Source organism: Tenrec ecaudatus, chromosome 2 (assembly GCF_050624435.1).
Source record: "Tenrec ecaudatus isolate mTenEca1 chromosome 2, mTenEca1.hap1, whole genome shotgun sequence".
NCBI classification, from domain to species: domain Eukaryota; kingdom Metazoa; phylum Chordata; class Mammalia; order Afrosoricida; family Tenrecidae; genus Tenrec; species Tenrec ecaudatus.
The window spans coordinates 167,426,915-167,446,651 of record NC_134531.1 but is presented as its reverse complement, the minus strand read 5'-3'; the positions used below and the strand labels follow the sequence as shown (position 1 = coordinate 167,446,651).

The following is a 19,737-nucleotide window of genomic DNA, read 5'->3' as shown; positions in this document are numbered from 1 at the left end:
TTCTGTATGTTTTAGTTTATTAGAGGAGGTCATGGGCATCTAAAGATTCAGAGTCTTAGAAACCCTATGGATCAGTTCTACTGGCCCTATTGGACTGTATTTCAGGACAATAGGAATCTTTATGCAAGCAAATTGCCACATCTCTGTCCTGTGGACAAGTTGGTGGTTTGAGCTGCCAATAGTTCAGTTAGCAGCCCACGATTATTATTTACCATTGTACCATCTTGACTCCTTCTATTTTGATTATACTGCATGAAGTCACCTAGACCAAGTTATAGATCTATCGCTCCAGAAAGTTGCCTCATTACACCTTCTTCCTCACAACCAGTCCCCTTCCTCCAAAGTCAATCACTATTGTGGCAGGTGAGTATATCACAATGGATGAGCTTTACTTATTCTTATACACCATGTAAATGTAGTCATCTAAGTATTTTGTGTTTCATTTCAGTAAATGGCTAAACTGGGTTTTTTTTTGGGGGGTGGGTTACCAGTGCTCTTATATTCTTTTATGTTATATTGTTTTTACAATAATGTAGCCTTGATGACACCGTGTGTTAGATGTTGGGCTGCTAACCATAAAGTTAGCAGTTCAAACCCACCAGGATCTCCTTGGGAGAAGGAAGAGGCTGTGTGTTTCCTTAAAATTTTACAGCCTAAGGGAGACAATGGACAGTGTAAGATATGAAACAATAGTAATAATATATAATTGACCAAAGATCCCTGAGGGTGGAAGGGTTGGAGAAGGAAGGGAAAAAAGAGGAGTTGATATCAAGGACTCAAGTAGAAAATGTTTGGAAATGATGATGGCAACATATGCACAAACATGTTGGATACAATTGATGTATGGAATGTTACAAGAGCTGTACGAGCCCCAAATAAAATGATTTATTTAAAAAATACAGTCTATTATATAGGATTTCATTACATGTATATACCAAGGTTTTTTATAGTAATTTTCCTAATGACAGACATTTTAATAATTTCTCATTTTAGGATATTATGAATAAAGTTTCTATGAGCTTTCTTATACAAGTATTTTGGTGGCACCATGAATAACTGCTTGACTGCTAGCTGTAGTTTGACATCTCAATTGTAAGTAAGATCTGCTTCCTGAAACATTACAGCAAGCAAACCTCTGTGGGGCAGTTCTGTTCTCTTACATGGTTCTCTATAGGTGAAACATGGAGTCAATTCTAATTCCTAGGAATCCTTTGTACAACTGAACAGATCATATGGCAGACTCACAATCATTATATTTAAGCCTACTCTTGCAGCCTCGGTGTCAATCCACCTCACTGAGAGTCTTCCTTTTCACTGACCTTCACTTTACCAAGATGATGTCATTTTCGAGGGACCTCTCTCTTTTGATAATGTTTCCATAGTAAATGAGAAGAAATCTCTCCATCCTAGCTTCTAAGGAACATTCTGTGTGTATTTCTTCCAAGACAGAAATGTTTGCTTTTCTGAAAATCCATGGTGCTTTCAGTATTATTTGTCAACACCCTAATTCAAATGGTTCAATTCTTCTTTGGTCTTTCCATGTGAAAATTGGACATTGAATAAGGAAGGTCACAGGACTTCCTTAGGACTTCATCTCATATGCTTGGGGTATATTTTCAGGAGAGACCAGTCCCTGGAGAGGACATCATGCTGAGTAAAGTGGAGGGGCCGTGAAAAAATGGAAGATGGTCAAGGAGATGAATTAACGTAGTGGCTCCAACAATGACTGAAGCACAACAAAAAGTCGGGGTGGCATAGGACAGGCCAGGGTTTCCTTCTGCGGTATATGGGCTACCTATGAGTCTGAACTGATTTGACAGAACCGAAGACAACAGCAACATGTTCTGTTCAACCTTTACAGGTGTACAAAACAATTGAAAATGCCATAAGTGCAGTCAGGTGCACCCCGGTCTTCAAAGTGACACTTTTGCTCTTCAACGCTCTAAAGAAGTCTTGTGCAGATTTGCCCAATGCAATTTACTGTTTGATTTCTTGACTGCTTCTTCCATGAGCATTAATTGTGACTCCAGGGAAGAGAGAATCCTTGGCAAATTAAATCTTTTCTCGATTTATCATGATGCTACTGATCTAGTTGGGATTCTTATTTTATTTTCATGGATAATCTTTAAAATAGTATAACATTTATAATATAGACACCAGGCTGTAGTCCTAGATCTTCATTAGCAACGCTTCACGTTCTCTCTTCAAGGCTGTAGCATCTGAATACCTCAGTGTGTAATGAACCTTGCTCTCATCCTGGTCCCATGCTTTTCTTCAGGTAGTCCAGCTTCTCGCATTATTTGCTCAGCATCCAGATTCAATACGTTTTGTAAGAGGCTACAATCTTGACACAACCTTTCTTGATTTTCAACCAGGCAGCATTCCTTTGTTCTGCTCACACATGGCCTCTTGGTCTGCGTGCAGACGCCACATCAGCCCAGGGACGTGTTCTGCAGCTCCCGTTCTTGTCAGTGTTATCCATAGCATTTCTGTGATCCACACAGTTAAGGGTCTGGAAGGGTCAGCAAAGCACAGTAAACATCTTTCTAGTATTCTTTGTGCCCAGTCAATATCCATCTGATCTCGGCAGTGTTATTGCATATGCTCAATCTTCTGAATCTGTGTGTCAGTCTGGGTACATTAGAGAAACAAATCCACAGAAACTCATAGGTTTAAGAGAGAATTTTTTATAAAGGGTAAGTGCACATCAAGAAAACATCCCAACCCATTGCTGCCCAAGCCCACAAGTCCAACATTAACCCATATGTCCGACACCAATCCAAAAAGTCCTCCTGTATCTCACAAAACACACACAATGATGCCGACTGCAGGAGGCAAGCTGAGTCAGTGAATGTGTGAGCATCTCAGCACTGGCAGGGGTCTCCACGTGGCTGCTCCAGCACCCAGGGCTGCATCAGGTTAGGTCCATGTGGTTTCTCCTCATGGATGTCTTGCAGGGAGTGAGCCTTGAAAGCTGAAGCAGGCTAAGGCAGCTACGCCCTGGTCAGACCACCAGAAAGCAAGAGACCCAAGAACTAGAAGGGATGGACTCACTGAGCCATTTATCTCTCCGCTTTTCAATTAACCCCCACATGCATTTATCTGCCAGGTTGGCACAATAAACGTTAACTATCTCAATCTGGCATGAATTTCTGACAATTCCCATCAATGTACTGCTACAATTATTTTAAAATTATCTTCAACAAAAATTTACTTGCATTTTATATTAATGATATTCAATAATTTATGTATTCTGCTAGATCGCTTTTCTTTGAAATAGGAACAAATATGGATCTTTTCCAGTCACTTATCCAATTTAGTCAGTCAGTCAGTTTCTTCAAGATTCTTGGCACAGATGAGTGAGTGCTTCCAGTGCTTCCGCACTTGTTGAAACATTCCAAATGATATTTTGTCAATTCCTGGTTTACCCTAATGCCTTTAGTGCAGCTTGGACTTCCTCCTTTGGTTCCACTAGTTCTCGGTCACCTGCTTCTTGAAACGATTGACTGTCAATTGATTCTTACTGCGCAGTTACCCTGTACATTCGCCCAGCTTCCTTTGATGCTTTCTACAGCATTCAATATTTTGTCCATAGAATCCTTCGATATTTCAATGCACCGCTTGAATATTTTCTTCAGTTCTTTCAGTTTGAGATAGACTGAGCATGCTGTTTCTATTTGGCTTTCTCACTTCAAGTCTTTCACCACAATACTTTGTCCTTTGAAGCTGCTCTCTGAGAGCTCTTTTTGGTTCTTCATCATTTGCTTTAGCTATCCTACATTTAAGAGCAAGTTTCAGAGTCTCTTCTGACCTCTACCTTGAGCTTTTCTTTCCTGTCTCTTAAATTTCACTTTGCTTTCTTCATGGATGATGTTTACAAGGACAGGGCTATGGGAAAAATCCAAGTGTACAAGTGGTTTTCTTGTTGTAGACAAGGTGAACTGGCCATTGATGACAAACCTCATTCTGAATGTCAACTTCCTGAATGGATGAAAATGTTGACTTATAGTGCATTTGGAGCTTGTTCCACCAGGTCACTGTTAATCAAGCTTTGTATTTAGAGGTTCTGAAAAGATTGGGTAACAGTGTGTGACAAAAAAAAACTGATATTTGACCAACTGGGGACTGGTTTTGCCACAAAGACAATGTACCTGCTCACATAGCCATCTCATTGCACCAGTTTTTAGCCAAAATCCCCAGCATGCCTCTCTTGCCTCATGCACGTTACTCACCTTACCTTGATCCAGGAGGGGGAGAGTGAGCAGCTAATAACAATGAGTCCAGCATTGAGGAACGTGTTTAAAACTAGTTGTGGTGATGATGGTACTACTCTTTTTGAAGTGGTTGAACTACTGAGTTGTGTGATATATGAATTATATGCCAATAATACTGTAGGGGGGAGGTGGGGAAAATATATACTTAAGTCTGTATGTAATGCTTCCCAGTTGCAAAGGCACATTAAGAAAAGGTTTCTAAAGATGCTGATAATAAAGTACAATAATAATGAAAACTAAAAAAAAAAGAATTATTCAACTTGCATTGGGACCACCTTCTGGCACAGTCATCAAGAGGGTGCCTCGTCTTCAGCTGTGCACTGCCTGTAGTGGCTTCCCAAATGAAGCGCGTGCCTACGTCCCTCTCAGTCAGCTAGGGGAAGGATTAATCTTTATAAACATAATCAGGATTGGAGCTGGTTTGAAACTGGGGTTACAGCCTTAGCTTCACTTCATTTGTGTTATCAAATGTCTTTAGAATGAAATCGCTCCTGCACGTATCACAGGCTGATTCTTCTAGCTGGACTTTGGGAGCTAAGCCCTAATGGACCCTAGAACATTCGCTCTGGTTTCCAACTCTGCGTCCACACACTCACCACCTTTCAAGTGGGCAAGCTGGCAAACAAGAAGAACATTTTCTTTGCATTTGAGCCTCTAAAGACATTAAGCAGTCGATACTAGCCCATTAGTTCCATTGAAGTTTCTGTAGGCCAAAAATGTCTCAGTGGCAGTGGTGGACCCATGTTCTTCCTGTTCTCTGCAAGTGCCTTGATTGACACTTTCTGATCCAGTGTTCCGCGCTTCTCCATGACTTGGCGAGTGGCATGTGGAGGGAAATCATAGGAGTTGCAAATTAGGATTTTTTACGTCACATTTACATCACATAGGTTCCTGACTAATGGAGTCTTGGTTGCCTTAGTTACTCTCTGATGAAAACAGCTCTTTAATTTGTTTAAATTCTAGCTTTTATAGTTGTTCTCAGTGGAAAGTTTAATCTGAAACAAGCTGCTCAGCCATAGTTATAAGTAGAGCCCTCTGTTTTTAATAAAACAAAAATTTTAAAGCATCTCCTGCCTCAAATATCATCATTGAGATACTTATCAAATAGCTTATAAAGTCTCCTAAGACTCTTTTTCTCTCGATTAAATGGACACAGTTCTTTCAACTCAGCAGAATACCCTTACCATTCTGTTTGCCCAGTGTATCTTTTTCATCTTTTAATGAAGACTACAGAGATTATGACTCCTGGATTTGTCTAACAATGTTGCTTTTCAATCCTCAATCTGTATCATATTAATTGCTTGACCCTGTACAAGTTAACTAATTTTCCTCTGATTTCTCACCTGCAAAATAGTATTTAACCTTGTTTACAGAGCTGTTTGAAATAAATGGCAGTGCTACAATTAAAGATTTAAAGCGGTATTCAATAAATGGAGCTTCATTCCTGTGTATACTTCCCGTCTCCTAGACAAAGCTTCCAGGTAGGATAAGGGTTGGGGTTTTGGTCTCACCAAGCATGCTGCCTTCCAGTCCATTCTGACTGAGAGACCAGAGTGGGTGTTTTTCAAGACTTGCTGTAATCTCTGTGTGTCTGTTCCTTAATGTACAACTGACGTAGTCGTTCAACTCCGTAAACAATCTGTAGGGCCATTTCCAAAGGAAAAATAAATCTGAAGACAAGCTTAGCACCTCCTTCTTAGCACCTCCCTCATCTTGGCGGAACTGATGGATGTGCGAGGAGAGTCATTTCTGAGAGAATTTAACTGCAGGAACACTGTTCAGACAGACAGTGCTCCCCCCTCCCCAAAATGACCCTGTATTTGAATTCCAGTTGGCTTTCCTCTGTTTTACAGCAGAAAATTAATAATACACCTTGGATGCAATATTAAGCTAAGGTTAGCCGCAGCTCCTGCGCACTGTTTGAAAGGCCTATTTTCTTCTGCTCATTTCTGACCCTTCTGAATCCCGTTATCATTTCCTGCACATTTCCGGAAACCGATTGTCATTATATTGTGAGGACGCAGCCCGGACGATTGCTCCACAACCAGAGATGTCAGACAGCTGAAACATACGAGGAGACGAGAGGCCATTCCTGCCTTGAGGAAAATGGAACTGGAGAAATTTCCATGTGCTTGGCGTTTATATTATTTTGAGTAGCTTTTGTCTCTTTGGAAGTTTCCTGAACTTCCTATCTCAACAAAAGAATGAAATCTAAATGCGAGGGAGCAATGAAAGTCCATTTGAAGATGAGGAGAAAGATCAAGAATTAAGGGATTCCTCTCTTTTAAGGGCTCTCAGCTACAGAGAAAGGCAGCGTGTGAAATTAACAAGATCATAATAAGCTTGAGCTCTATGTGTGTAGAGGAAGAATTCTCCGATAATATATCTAAAGACTTGTTATACCAGTGCTTCCTAATAACGTGATTTATATCATTTTATATAAGTAAAGAATGCTGGCACAGGTGTTTGGTTTTATTTTTGGTGTGGTTTTTTTGTTTGCATCATTGATCAGCTACAAAGAGAATCCCTTGAAGAAAAGGTTACTTACAGAGTTTCTCTGACGGAACAAGAGAGTATGTTTGCATGCTGAGCTTTTGATTAAAATGGTAGAATTTCATATTAAGAATGTCTAATAAACCCCACTGAGTTGAGGTCACGTGAGAGCCCTGGCCGTGTCGTGGGTTATGTGTGGGGCTGCTAACCAGATGATCAGCAGTTCAAAACCAACAGCTGCTCCTCAGGAAGGATGAGGCTTTTTACTCCCTTGAGGACTTACAGTCGTGAAAATCTATAAGGGCAGTCTACTCTGTTCTATAGAGTTTCCATGAGTCAGAATTGACTCAGTGATGGTGATTTGTGTGTTTGTTTGTTTTTTTTGAGTGCCTTGCTCTAAATCATTATTTCATATACCAACAGATAGAAAACTCCAGAACAGACTCATGAGAGTGAGATGAACAACAGCAATGTATACATAACCTAATAAAGGATTGTCATAAAGAGAAGTCCTTTTGGATTACAAGTGATGTTCCGTATCAGGGGTCACCTGGAACTGTATGAAACCACATTTATCCTTAACTTCCTCCTTCCGTCATTTAAGACTTGGAGGAATCACTGCTTGGTTTTATGCTATTTCTTTCGTTAGAGCAGTCATTTAGATTTCCTTAAATAGTGAAAGCCCTTTTCAAGGAAGGAATTTTTGAAGTGCAATACATGCAGAAGAAAAATTGTTTAAGGTGTGTGCTGATTGATGCAAGATGGCACCACAGCATCCTTTCCTTGCCCCTCCTCTGTTTGGAGGAGGCCCTTACTGTATCTCATCAGAACCCAATGACTCTGGGAAGCAGAGGTCACAAAAGACTGGCCCATGAAGCCAATGGAACCCTTCTATTATCAGAGGGGGATTAGGTAATGTGGCTTGACTTCTGTTGTGCTATTACGGACCATTGAGTTGATTTTTTTTGTCTCATTGCGATTCCATGTGACAATATAGACATGCCCTATCTGTTTTTGTACACTACTTTTTTAAGATTTGTGGGTCTTTTCTCCCAAAGAATTTCTGGGTGATTTCAAACCACCAACCTACTCAGTAGGCACCTTGCATGACATCTAGAAGCCAGTTAATGTCACCCCATTGCTAGGAGAAGTGAACTTTTCTTATTGTCTTTTTCCCATTTTTTTTCCAGAAAGAATTCATAGCTTTCATTTTCATTATCAGATAGCCCCCAGAACATTTCCAGAGTCTGAAAGAGATAGCTAGGGATCGTGTGAATGTTTTTCTATTCTATCATCTCCCAAATGGCTGTCTGTAATTTTTTTCTCTTGTATCCATTTTTGAGCATGCATCACCAAAGGGCATAATTGGCCTCTCGAGACTTCCTGTGAATTTTAATCTTGGGACCAGGTTGCCATGCAGTTCAAAAGATGTAACTGAGCAATATAAGGTCTGCGTTGCAAAGTGCAAGGCGTAGCTTCAGCTAACAAAAATCTCTCTGTCTGTGTTACGTGGTAGAGGGTCAACAGAGAAGAGGAGGATTCTTGAAAACCACAAAGTTATGTATGCCTCCAGAGTTAATCAGGAGCCTCCGAGTTTGGTGGTGCAGAAACAGGCTTACACAGAGGAATTATTGGCTCACATCAGAGAAATTTTGGAGTGAAGCAAACCTCAAGATTTATGCAGTGTCATTAGTCTCTGTTGCCCTGTTTTGGGGTTGTTTTTTTGGGGGGGAGGGGATCTTTTAAAAGGCAATGTTTCTTTAGCTGGATTAGCTCTGTTGACTTATAGATCAGTGTCCTATCAGGGCTTCAGGTCACTTAGAACCAGTTCAGTTATAGCTGGCACAGCAAAATCAGAACAAACCCAAATTTATGAAATGGGTGTGCTAGAATGATAGCCAGAATGAGGAAAAAGACAAATTGGAGCCCTGGAATGGGAGACTAGGATTAGGTCTAGTAAGTAATTCCAGGGTTCTGGGACAGGAAATTGAGTTATTGCCTGAACTCTGGCGAGCAACAGACCTTTACAGCAATGAGCCATCTATCAGCTGGATAGAGTTGTCTTTGACTCTGTCATTCAAGAGATTTTGTTCCTATATAACACACAGGACGTCCTTGTTTCTAAGAGGGAGATTACGTTTCTAATAGAATATCAACCGATAGCTTTTCCTCTTCTGGTGATTGTACCAGAACTCCCATGTTTTAGAAATTTAAGTTTGCCTAGTTTTACTTCATTGGCCATATTAAATGAGAAATCTCCACAGACTCATACCAAATCAAACTTAACTGCCATTGAGGCATCTGACTCAAGCAGATCCCTGAACGACAAAGCAGAGCAGATGCTCTCGGTTTCTGAGCCAGTCGATCTCTATGGGAACAGAGGCCTCATCTTTCTAAGGCAGAGTGGCTGGTGGTTTTGAATTGTTGACTTTCCCACGAGCCCAGTGTACACACACTACATCACCTTGGTTCCTTCTCCATACACTAGAGTCTTGAAAAACAACTTAATGAGTGGTATTATCAACTAGCATTATTAGATGATTTTGAGAGAAAAAAATCCAAATGAAATTGGCTTAGAAACTTTCTTAGAAGTAGTAGGGGAGAGTGCTCTTGACTGAGGAAACAGTATGAAGCTTGGGCAAAGAAGTAGATTACGGCAGACTGTGTTCAAGAAACTCTACTAAGCGCGTGGCTAGTGTGAACAATGAAATAAGGCTGGAAAGTTTGATCCAAAACCAAAGCATAAGCATCCCTGATTTTATTTTGAATGTTAGAAGCAGGTACAGAAGACCTTTGAGTTCATTCTTGGACTTTTTACTCTTTCTACCTTCACTTTTCCTGTCTTATTTTCTCTCTTCTCCCGACCTCTTACATCCCTCCTCTCTTTCTGCATCCCCATCTCTTTCCTTAGATAATCATCTACTCTCCTACTCACCATCTCTTTGGTCTCTTTGACTCTTTCCCCCCTTGGTTTTTCTGTTTTGTTTTTTTTGGTATTCTTCAGCTCCAGTACTCTCTATAGATTATCTTTTACAGCTAGCTCTTGATTCAATTATTCCTTATCTTATTCTTTAGTTATCCAACTATTCTAGATGCGTTGATTATTATGCCTCCTTGCTTCTTTCATGAGGCTCTTGACTCAGTCCCATGGCCCCACTTTTCTTCCCCTGTCTCAATCATTTCCCTGCTGTATGTGGATTGCTTCCATTCCCTCCTATTGTAGTCTTTGTCTACAAGGCTGGGAATATAGAAACTTAGTTCTAGTCTTGCAACCCCAAAGACTTCTTCTATAGCTCTAAATGGAACAATCCCACAGAAAAGCCTCTGGTTACAAGTAATGATTTACATATTTTCCCCAGCATCTTGTGAAGTGGCCAAGGAAATGAGCAATAGAGTAGCAAGGCATAAGCCTATGGTTGGCAGTTCTTCTAGAACCCCAGAGAATAAGGAAAGGCTGACCCCTCAAGGTATTAACACTGAAGAGACTGGAAACACGTGATGCTTGCCTTGCAGTCATCAAAATCCTTTTCCACATGAGACAACAAATACAGAACATTCATTGTGTCTCTTTCCAACCACCCCAATCTAATCTAACTTCAAACTTGTTTCTGTACCTCTGTGTTGATCTCACCCCAATAATTTTAAGTATGTTTTGCAACTTTCAGATGACAAATATAATCAGTGATTTGGGGCTGAATTTAATCATGGGGGTTGATCTAGCCTGTTCTTTCTTCTCTCTCTCTCTCTCTCTCTCTCTCTCTCTCTCTCTCTCTCTCTCTCTCCCTCCCTCCCTCCCTCCCTCCCTCCTGCCCTCCCTCCCTCTTTATTTATTCCTCTGTCTCCTTACCACTTTATTTCTCTTGCCTCCTCTTCTTCTCCTTTTTGCCTTTCCTATATATTCATAAAAGAGCAGGTGAAGAGCTAGCATATACATCATACTTGATTTGATTATTTGGTTATCTTTTTCCTTTTTCTAAAGAATAACATTGTAAAATTTTTAAACATTGAATGTGTTACTCCTGAAGTATCTGCCTGCCAGGGTGTCAGATCCCAGCTGGGTAGCTTGGTAAGAGACTATGTTGATTAGACAAGAGAATGATTCTCTTTTAAAAGATGAGGACTGATATTGTGGACTGCATATTCTAATGTCTAGATAAATAAGCAAAATATAATTCTTTTATCAAGACTAAAACTTGAAGCAGACTTGGCATTTGTCAAAACAGAAAGGAAACATATCAGTTAACATCTAAGTCAAATGGTAAATTCTTACTTTGTTATTGCAGTAGAGAAAAGGTATTTTTGCTCTTTATTTTAATGTGTTTGTAATGTGTTAATTTTTTAAAATACAGGAAAAGATGCAAATTTGAGAGTTTTGTAAAATACATAATAGTGTAGAGAATTGGATTGGTAATATCTAAGATTTTGAGAGTGCTTTCCTTGCCTATGCCTCTTTTTCTTCTTCTAATACTTTGACCCATCACTTGTGGGTCAGTTTGTCATTCTATGGTGCTGTGTGTTTCTGTGATGCTGAAAGCTCACTGGTATTTCAAATACCAGCCCCAAACCCCCCAAACAAAGTCAAACCAGCCAAACCAGCCAAACCCGAACTCATTGCCATCGAGTTGATTCCATCTCATGGAAAACCTTACAGGACAAGCTAAGACTTCTCTATGGTCTTCCAAAACTGTAACTCTTAACAGTATATAAAGCTTCACCTTTTTCCTGAAAATAGCAGCAGGGTCACTCAAAGTGAACAGGTTTCAGCAGGGCTTTCAGACTAAGAATGAACTACAAAGAAGGAATAGAGACTGTGACTTTTTACAAGATTTAGAAATCCTGTCTTTCTCCGGCATGGCTGCTGGTGGTTTTGAACTGCTGTCCTGGCAGATCACAGCCCAACATGGAACCACTATGCCTCCAGGGCTCCTGACTTTATATGTGAGCTATGCACAGTTGGTTCCACAGGCAGCCGCTGGTGCCTGATAGATGGTGCTACTTTGGTAGCCATTTTTCATCCTCTCTTTCCATAGAGGTAGTTCGTTTGATTCCTCTGCATTCCTCTGGAAGAAATCTTTGGATATAGGTGCTTTTTTCCTGTTGACAAGAGTTTACAAGTCGTTGATCTTGCAAAATTCAACATGGGCTCTTCATCTTGGATTCTATCACCAAAGACATATTTTCCAAATATGGTTCTCTTCTCTTCGTTCTAAATTTTGCATTCCAATGGACAAGAATTATTACTCCATCTAGATTATATGCCTGATTAATTTTAGACTGAAGATCTTGGTAAAATTCTTCAGTTTCTTTATAATCAGATTAGTGGTTGGTGCATAAATTTGAATAATAGTTGTGTTAACTGGATTTTTTTGTATGCAGATAGATATTATCCTGTCACAGACCACATTTTACTTTCAGATATATCTTTCTTTCATTTGTATTTTTAAAATCACATATTGGGGGTTCATACAGCTCTTATCACAATCCATACATATATCCATTTTGTCAAGCACATTTGTACATTTGTTGCCATCATCATTCTCAAAACATTTTCTTTCTACTTAAGCCCTTGATTTCAGCTCCTCATTTTCCCCTCCCTCTCTCATGAACCCTTGATAATTTATAAATTGTTATTGTTTTCTCATGTCTTACACTGGCCAATGTCTCCCTTAACCTACTTTTCTGTTGTCTGTCCCCCAAGGAGGGGGCTATATGTAGATCATTGTGATCAGTTTCTCCTTTCTCCCCCACCTTCCCGGTACCTTCCTGGTATCACTACTCTCATTATTAGCCCTTAGGGGTTTATACTCTCAGATATATCTTGAAATGCCCTTATAAGTATGAAATCAATATATACTTTAGTTCATTATATTTTATGATGTCCTTATTTTTAGATGACCCTATATTTTATCAAGTATATGTCTTTTTCTGGGGAATGGTTTCTCTTAATAGCAAGTCCACAGTATGTGAGACACACTCTTGCTATCTGTATTTCTTTTTTTTTTTCAGTGTGGATGGGGGCGCTGGAGCCTTCGAGGAGCAAGTTGGCCCCAAACTTCTCCAAATCCACATTTCTTTGCCTCAAATTCTTATGTGTACAAGGACAGGGACCCACAGACACGCCTTTGTAGGAGGAACTATCTGTATTTCTAAGGAGCATTCTGGTTAGACTTCTTCCAACACAGATTTGTTTATTTTCTGGTAGTCCACAGTACTTTCTATATTTTTCTCCAATACCATATTTCGAATGTATCACTTTTCCTCTATTCTTGTGTATATCATGTGATGGGGTCAGGTGCGCCTTAGACCTCAAAATGACATCCTTGTGCTTTAGCACTTTACATAGGTGTTGTGTAGCAGACACTTCTAGTGCAATGCCTTGTGTGATTTTTTTGACTGCTGCTTCTATTAGTTTTGATTGTGCATCCAAGTAAATGGGAATTCTTAACACTTTATTCTTTTCTATGTTTATCATGTCTGTGGGTTCAATCATGAGGATTTGGTTTTCTTTGCATTGAAATATAATCCACAATGTATATACATATATGTATTACTCTCACAGATTTGATTTTGACTCATAGTGACTTATTGGGCAAAGTAGAAATACCCCTTTGATTTTCCGAGGATGTGAATCTCATTTTTTCCCCATGTCTTTTAAAAAATCATTTTATTAGGGACTTATATGGCTCATCACAATCCATACAAACAGAGGATGCAAACCTTTATGGAAGCCCAAAGCTTTATCTTTCTCCTCAAAGCAGCTGTTGAGTTGGACTACTGATCTTTTGGTTCAGAGTTATGTGTGTGATCCACCATGCCACCAGCACTCTTTTCTGATATCCACGTGTATGTGTGTGTTTATATAGTGACTACAAAACATTTTTAGAGAAATGAATTTTTCTTCAAATTCTTCAAAGCCTCCTCATACACAACAAAACCTATATTGATTGTCATTTAGGGGGATGTTGTGTCTTAGCTTTCGACATTTGAACTCTTCCTGGCATGGTGGTGTGTGGCATATCTGCTACTTGTGACCTGTGATTTATTTTCCCATTTTTGCTGACCTCAGAGGATCACCACTCTCCTTCTTTTTAACTGAAGACACTCCGTGTATATGTTGTTTCTTCATTTCAGCCCTGAGTGGTGAATTTAAAAAGCCATTCTTAGAACCTAAAAAGGTAGTCTCTTTTCCTGGATGAAGCATTAACATTCACATTCTCTCAGCATTTAAAAGGCAGTAATTGAATTCCATATGTCTCATTCACAGAAGGAAATTGTTTTTTAAAAAGCAAAGGAGGTGAATTTTTGGTATTTCTAGGCATTGAAGCTCATGAACCATGTCACTTTCCCAAGAACTTTTCTGTTCCTTCTGTTGGTACAGTTCGTGCCTGACTTTTCCTCCTTAACGGTTAGCTCAGACGTCATTTTCTCAGGGAGTGGGTTCATTCCATTACTGCATTCTCAGTATCTGGAAATTATCTTGACTATTGACTTGCATATTTTATACTGCCTCTCCCCTTTCTTCCCACTACATTGTAAATTCCATGCTAGTGAAGGGTGTATCTGCCTTGTTATTCATTATAATGCCAACACAGAGAGGTATAATCAGCACTCAGTAGGTATTTATTCAATATTTGGGCAATGAATGAATAGACGAATCTTATTATAAGATAATGAAGAGAGAGAGAGAACTGAAGTCATAACTTAGCACTGGCCACTGATGATTGTTTATAAATAATTTTTCAAAATTAACATGAAAGTTTGTATTTCCAGGAGATCATTTGTCTGACACCATTGGTGCTAAGGTGTAAGACTTATCAGAGCCACATAACTAACTAGGGACAAGACTGGAGATGAAGTTGACTTTCTTTTTTCCATGTCATGTCAAAAGTTCTTGAAAGAACATTGGTCCTTGGGTCAATATTCTCTGCCACCTATTTGGTACTCAATAAACTGAGCTGTTCTGTGCAGATTCCAGACATACCTCAGTGCATTTTGCAATAAATTCTTGGATAGTCACTAGGTTTGTCTGGGACTTAGTTTCCTCATTTTGCAAGATTATATATGTGACAAGGAAAATAATTTTAAATGATTATTTGGCAACAAATTTAGAGACTTTGTTTGGCAGAAGACAAAATAGCGTAAGAGAAATGTCATACATAATCCTTTTACCAATTGTACTTTTTGACAGCAAGGAGATAAATAGCAAACAACTGGATAGTATACTAAAGGATGATTATGACCTGACATAAGTGTTAACAGGCAAAGAGAAAGGTGAAAGGAAAAGTTTACACTATAAACTTACTATCATGGTTTAAGGAGTTGGCGAAGGGATCCCTCTTTGTGTCTTTGCAAAAATGATTTTGTGAAAATTAGGATCGTGAGAAAGCTACCAGAATTAATGAACTCAGCCATGCAAATTGTGAAGTACTTGATGCTTTCCCCATGAAAATTTTGTGGGATTGTTCTTTCTATCCTGGAAGGCGGAACAGGAATTGTCGTCATGGGGAGGGGGTGGGGGGAGGAGATGGGGGGCGTGGTCCTTGATACACTCTTCTTCACTTTTTTCTCATGAATGCTATGTTTAATTTTCTGAAATCCTCTTCAGAATAGGCCTAAGTGCTCATCTCGTGTTTTTTTAGAAACCCTATGGAGATTACCCCTTTGGCATCGCCTACAACAGCTGCCGTGACTTTCTTAGCAGATCTCTCTGTTGTCAATGCAACCATCCTCTTGAAGCCACTCTTGGGACTGGGCTCCCCTTATTTGAAGGCACCTGACAGGTCGGAAACACGTGTATTTCTACAAGAACTTGCCTGCATCTATGCACTGGTCACAGAGGCACACTTAACTGTTGTGCTTGGAATAGACCTATGCCTGCATGAACAGGAAACCAGCCTGCACAACTTCTCTTTATATGTCAGAGAATAGTCAGTGATGCTGTGGAATTGCCACATTTTTCGTCAAGAATGAAAATTCAAAATGAACAGCTTCAAGAACTTTTGTTTACTCATCTACCGCTTTTTGACAATATTTCACATTTCCCTAAAAGGTATGTGTCGAACATCAGAACAAGGCAGTAGCCTGACCAGATAGGATTCTGAAAATACCGAAAGTAAAGCGGGGCTGCCCCTCAACAGGGTTGAGTGCAGAGTGGATTTTGGACGGGATGGTGGTCAAAGTGGAGATTGATTATTGGAAAATATTCACATTTGACTATTAGAATCAAAGGGTTCTTGTGAGAAAGCAGAATCATATCATAAGTATGGGGCAAAACTTTATGGATAAGCACAAAAACACTGAAATGAGTAAAGACTATGTTCTCAAGAATTGGGGTGTTAGATTTTCTTTAGCGGGTCAGAGTACAGAGATCACAGGGGTCTCTTAGTTACCAGAAATTGGTAACTATGTTGGCAGGCACACAGGAACAACAAATACAAGTGATGGAAGAAAATAAGGAAGAATCTCTCAGATGGGTTTTTTTTATAAACGCTTTAAAGAAGAAAGTAAACTATGAACGGTGTTAAGGAAAACTAGAAAATGAATGGCAAGATTGGCTAAAGGTTTCAGGAGCTCAGATTGCCGAGATTAGAACGTATTTGCATTCTTTTTGAGAGAAGCCTGCCTTGGACACAGGTTTGATGGAGTACAAAACCAATGTCATTCCCTCATATTTTACCCATCATTCTCTGATGCATCCTTTTCCTGTTAAGATATCATTTTACTGGAGAATACCTATATGGTAAGAAAAAGAAAGATTAAAAGAAAGTATAGGGTCACTACGAGTCAACATTAATTAGATGGCACCAGGCTTTCTGGCTGGACTCCGGCTAGTTGTATCCCTTTACAAATATATCACTGATGATTTACCTTTTGAAGAGAAGAGAAGAACCCCATGATAACTGGTTATAGTGCCTGAAAAGTGGTTAATCACTGGGATCCAGGGACCCAGAGATTTACTATTTATGGCATCATGTACAGAGAGGAGAGATATTGGCCAGAGGTTGGAAGATAAACAATGAACTGCAGTATCTTAGGAGCCAAGAGTAAAGGGTTATAAAGCCCAAATTTTGGGGAAATGGATTCCAATGCATCAAATTTATATGGAAACATTTAAAATAAGGTAATATGCTGCTTATCTCAACTGATGAAGCACTCACTTGCCTTTGTCAGGAAATATGGAAGACAACTACTTGATGGACAAGAAGAGATCTATACTTACACCCATTTGAAAGAAAGGTAAACTAACAGAATATCCAAAGTATAGAACAAAATCATTGATATCACATGCCATTAAAATGTTGCTGAAGATCATCCAACAAGGGTTGCAGCAGGAAATTGATAGGGAGTTGCCAGAGGTTCAGGTCAGATTCAGAATTGGGTGTATAACAAGGAATATCATGGATGATGTCAGATGGACCTTGGGTGAAAGCAGAAAATACCAGAAAGATGTTTACTTGTGTTTTTTTTTTAATTTTTTTTGTTTACTTGTGTTTTATGGACTATGCCAAGGCATTGAACTGTGCGGATCATGACAAAGTATGGACAACTTTGAGAAGAATGAGAATTCTAGAACACTTTGTGTGCCTGTGGCACCTGTTGAGGGATCAATAGGCAGTTGTGGGAACCCAAAAAGGAACATCGCATGGTTTAAAATTAGGAACGGTGTATAACAGGGTGGCACCCTCTCACCATATTTATTCAATCGGTATGCTGAGAAAATAATCAGAGAAGCTGGAGTAAAGGAGAGTGCGGCATCCCGATGGAGGAAGGCGTATTATAACAACCTGCAATATGCAACTAAAAAACCTTGCTTGCTGAAAGTGAGGCAGTCTTGAAATACTTGCTGATTGTAGCCTTCGATGTGGTTTACAACCCAATGTAGAGAAGACCAAGAACCCACAGAACTGCACCAATAGGTGACATCATGATAAATGAGGAAAGTTTGAGGTTGTCAAGGAGTGTGTCCTGCTTGGTTCCACCGTCGATGCTAATGGAGGCAGCAGTCAAGAGGTAAACATACAAATTGCATTATTCAAATCTGCTGCACAGACCTCTTTGGGGTGTTGAAAATCAAGGGTATTACTTTGAGGACTAAGGCGAGCCTGACCTGAGCCCTGGTGTGAAAGTTGGACATTGAATGGGGAATGCCGAAGAAGGGTGGATGCGTTTGAATTGTGGTGCTGGGGAAGAATATGGAAAGCGCCATGGACTGCTAAAAGAGAAGCTGGATTACATGAAGAAGAATGTCGCATCAAGATCAAGTCTTGGAGAAGTATGCACAGAATGCTCCTTAGAGGGAAGAATGGCAGTGCTTTGCCTCACATATTTTGGACATGTCAAGAGAGACCGGTCCTGAGAGAAGGATATCATGTTTGGTAAAGTCGAGGGGTGGTGAAAAACAGAAAGGATTTCAAGGAGATGGGTTGACAGAGTGGCTGCAACAACTTGACCAAACAAAGCTCAAGTGCTTGGCAGATGGGTTTGTAGGCATCTGAGTGACAAAGTGGATGATTAGACAGATCTCTGGGTGGATTTCCTAAAACTCGGCTGCATCAATTATTACTGATGTAATTCACAGGCAGCTATTCATTTTCAAGTTGTGGTTAAAAATTATCTTGGTTCATGTCTTTTGAAAGAAAATAGAGCTGATCCCTATTTCACTTGGTCCTTGCTTGAAACCCAGCAGGGGACTGTGTTCATACAATCTTGAACTTAGATATGTGGTCTGTTATTTGATGTAAAATCTGTAGGGGAGCTTCGTAGCCACCTTAGGTATCAGGAAAATATTTTCAAAGGTCTCATGCTTCAGTGGAAAGGAAGGAGGGGCATCCTTAAATGTCCAGGCCATCTCTGTGTTCAGAGGTCTGTTCAATTGAAACCAATGATGGATTTGAATAAATGGATCCAACCTGGAAATTAGATCATCTTTTTGTTTTAACAAACCTTTTTTTTTTTTTTAATGTAGCCACTTTCAGGGACCTTAATGATCTCAATTATCCTTAAGGCTCATAACAGGGCCTTACTGCTATTCCCAGCTTTTTCTAAATTTCTGCAGAAACACAATACAAGTTAGCAGAATCAATGGCTGGCTTTGTTTTAACCAAACTTAAAAATCATTTTTGTTCATTAATTTTACAAAATTGTTGCTGTTGTTAGTTATTGTTAGTTGGCTCTGACTTATCAGAACTTATGGCACCTTTCTGCATAACAGAACACAATGTTGTCGGGTCCTGTGCCTTCTTCCCAGTTGTGTGTGTTGGAGCCCATTGGTGTAGCTGTCATCTCATGGAGGATTCTCCTCTCTTTCACTGACCTTTCACTTTACCAAGTGCGATGTCCTCTTCTGGGAACTGTTTTTTTCTAATAATGTATTTATAAAGTTAATGGTTACATAATAACCATATTTTTATGCACAAGGGAAAACAGAATAGCTACATCCATGTTAACTTAACAACATGACTAAAAAATTATCAGTGAGCTCTTTTATTTTTAATATATATTTAAAATATAATTTAATTAGCTTTCAGATAACATATGGTGTATTTAACTTAAGCATTTGAATTTTAAACATTCAGTTGGAAAACATTGAACATAGTTTCTGAGATTATTTTATTAATAAGGACATTGATTTTTGGGCTATTTCTCTGTTGGAAATTAACAAATTCTAGAAATTATTTTTATATAAATAATACTTTAGTAAACAACTTTGGGCCTCTGCATTTTCCATCTTGCAGATTATTTATTTATGAGATCAAAACATAAAGGCAATTAAGATAGTATTGCTACTGGGGTTCTGGTTGATACATGTATAGATTTATTCCAAACACAATGTGTTTAGCCATGTCTTTGGGGTCAGTGTGTGACTACAGACAAGTTTTCTCACTAAAACATTCATTGTGGGATTCCCAAGGGGAAAACTTGCTAGATTTTCTCAAAGGTCACAGAACAATCACAGGGACTTATTAGGAAG

The 19,737-nt window shown here is 39.3% G+C and overlaps 2 non-coding genes across 2 annotated transcripts; both read right to left on the bottom strand.

Annotated features, from left to right (window-relative positions):
* Positions 1 to 12,770: 12,770 nt before the first annotated feature.
* Positions 12,771 to 12,900, bottom strand: LOC142441601 (small nucleolar RNA SNORA38). Its single transcript, XR_012782967.1, has one exon. It is a non-coding gene; the product is annotated as a small nucleolar RNA SNORA38 (small nucleolar RNA).
* A 5,824-nt stretch (positions 12,901 to 18,724) lies between these two features.
* Positions 18,725 to 18,859, bottom strand: LOC142441613 (small nucleolar RNA SNORA33). Its single transcript, XR_012782978.1, has one exon. It is a non-coding gene; the product is annotated as a small nucleolar RNA SNORA33 (small nucleolar RNA).
* Between the last annotated feature and the right edge of the window lie 878 nt (positions 18,860 to 19,737).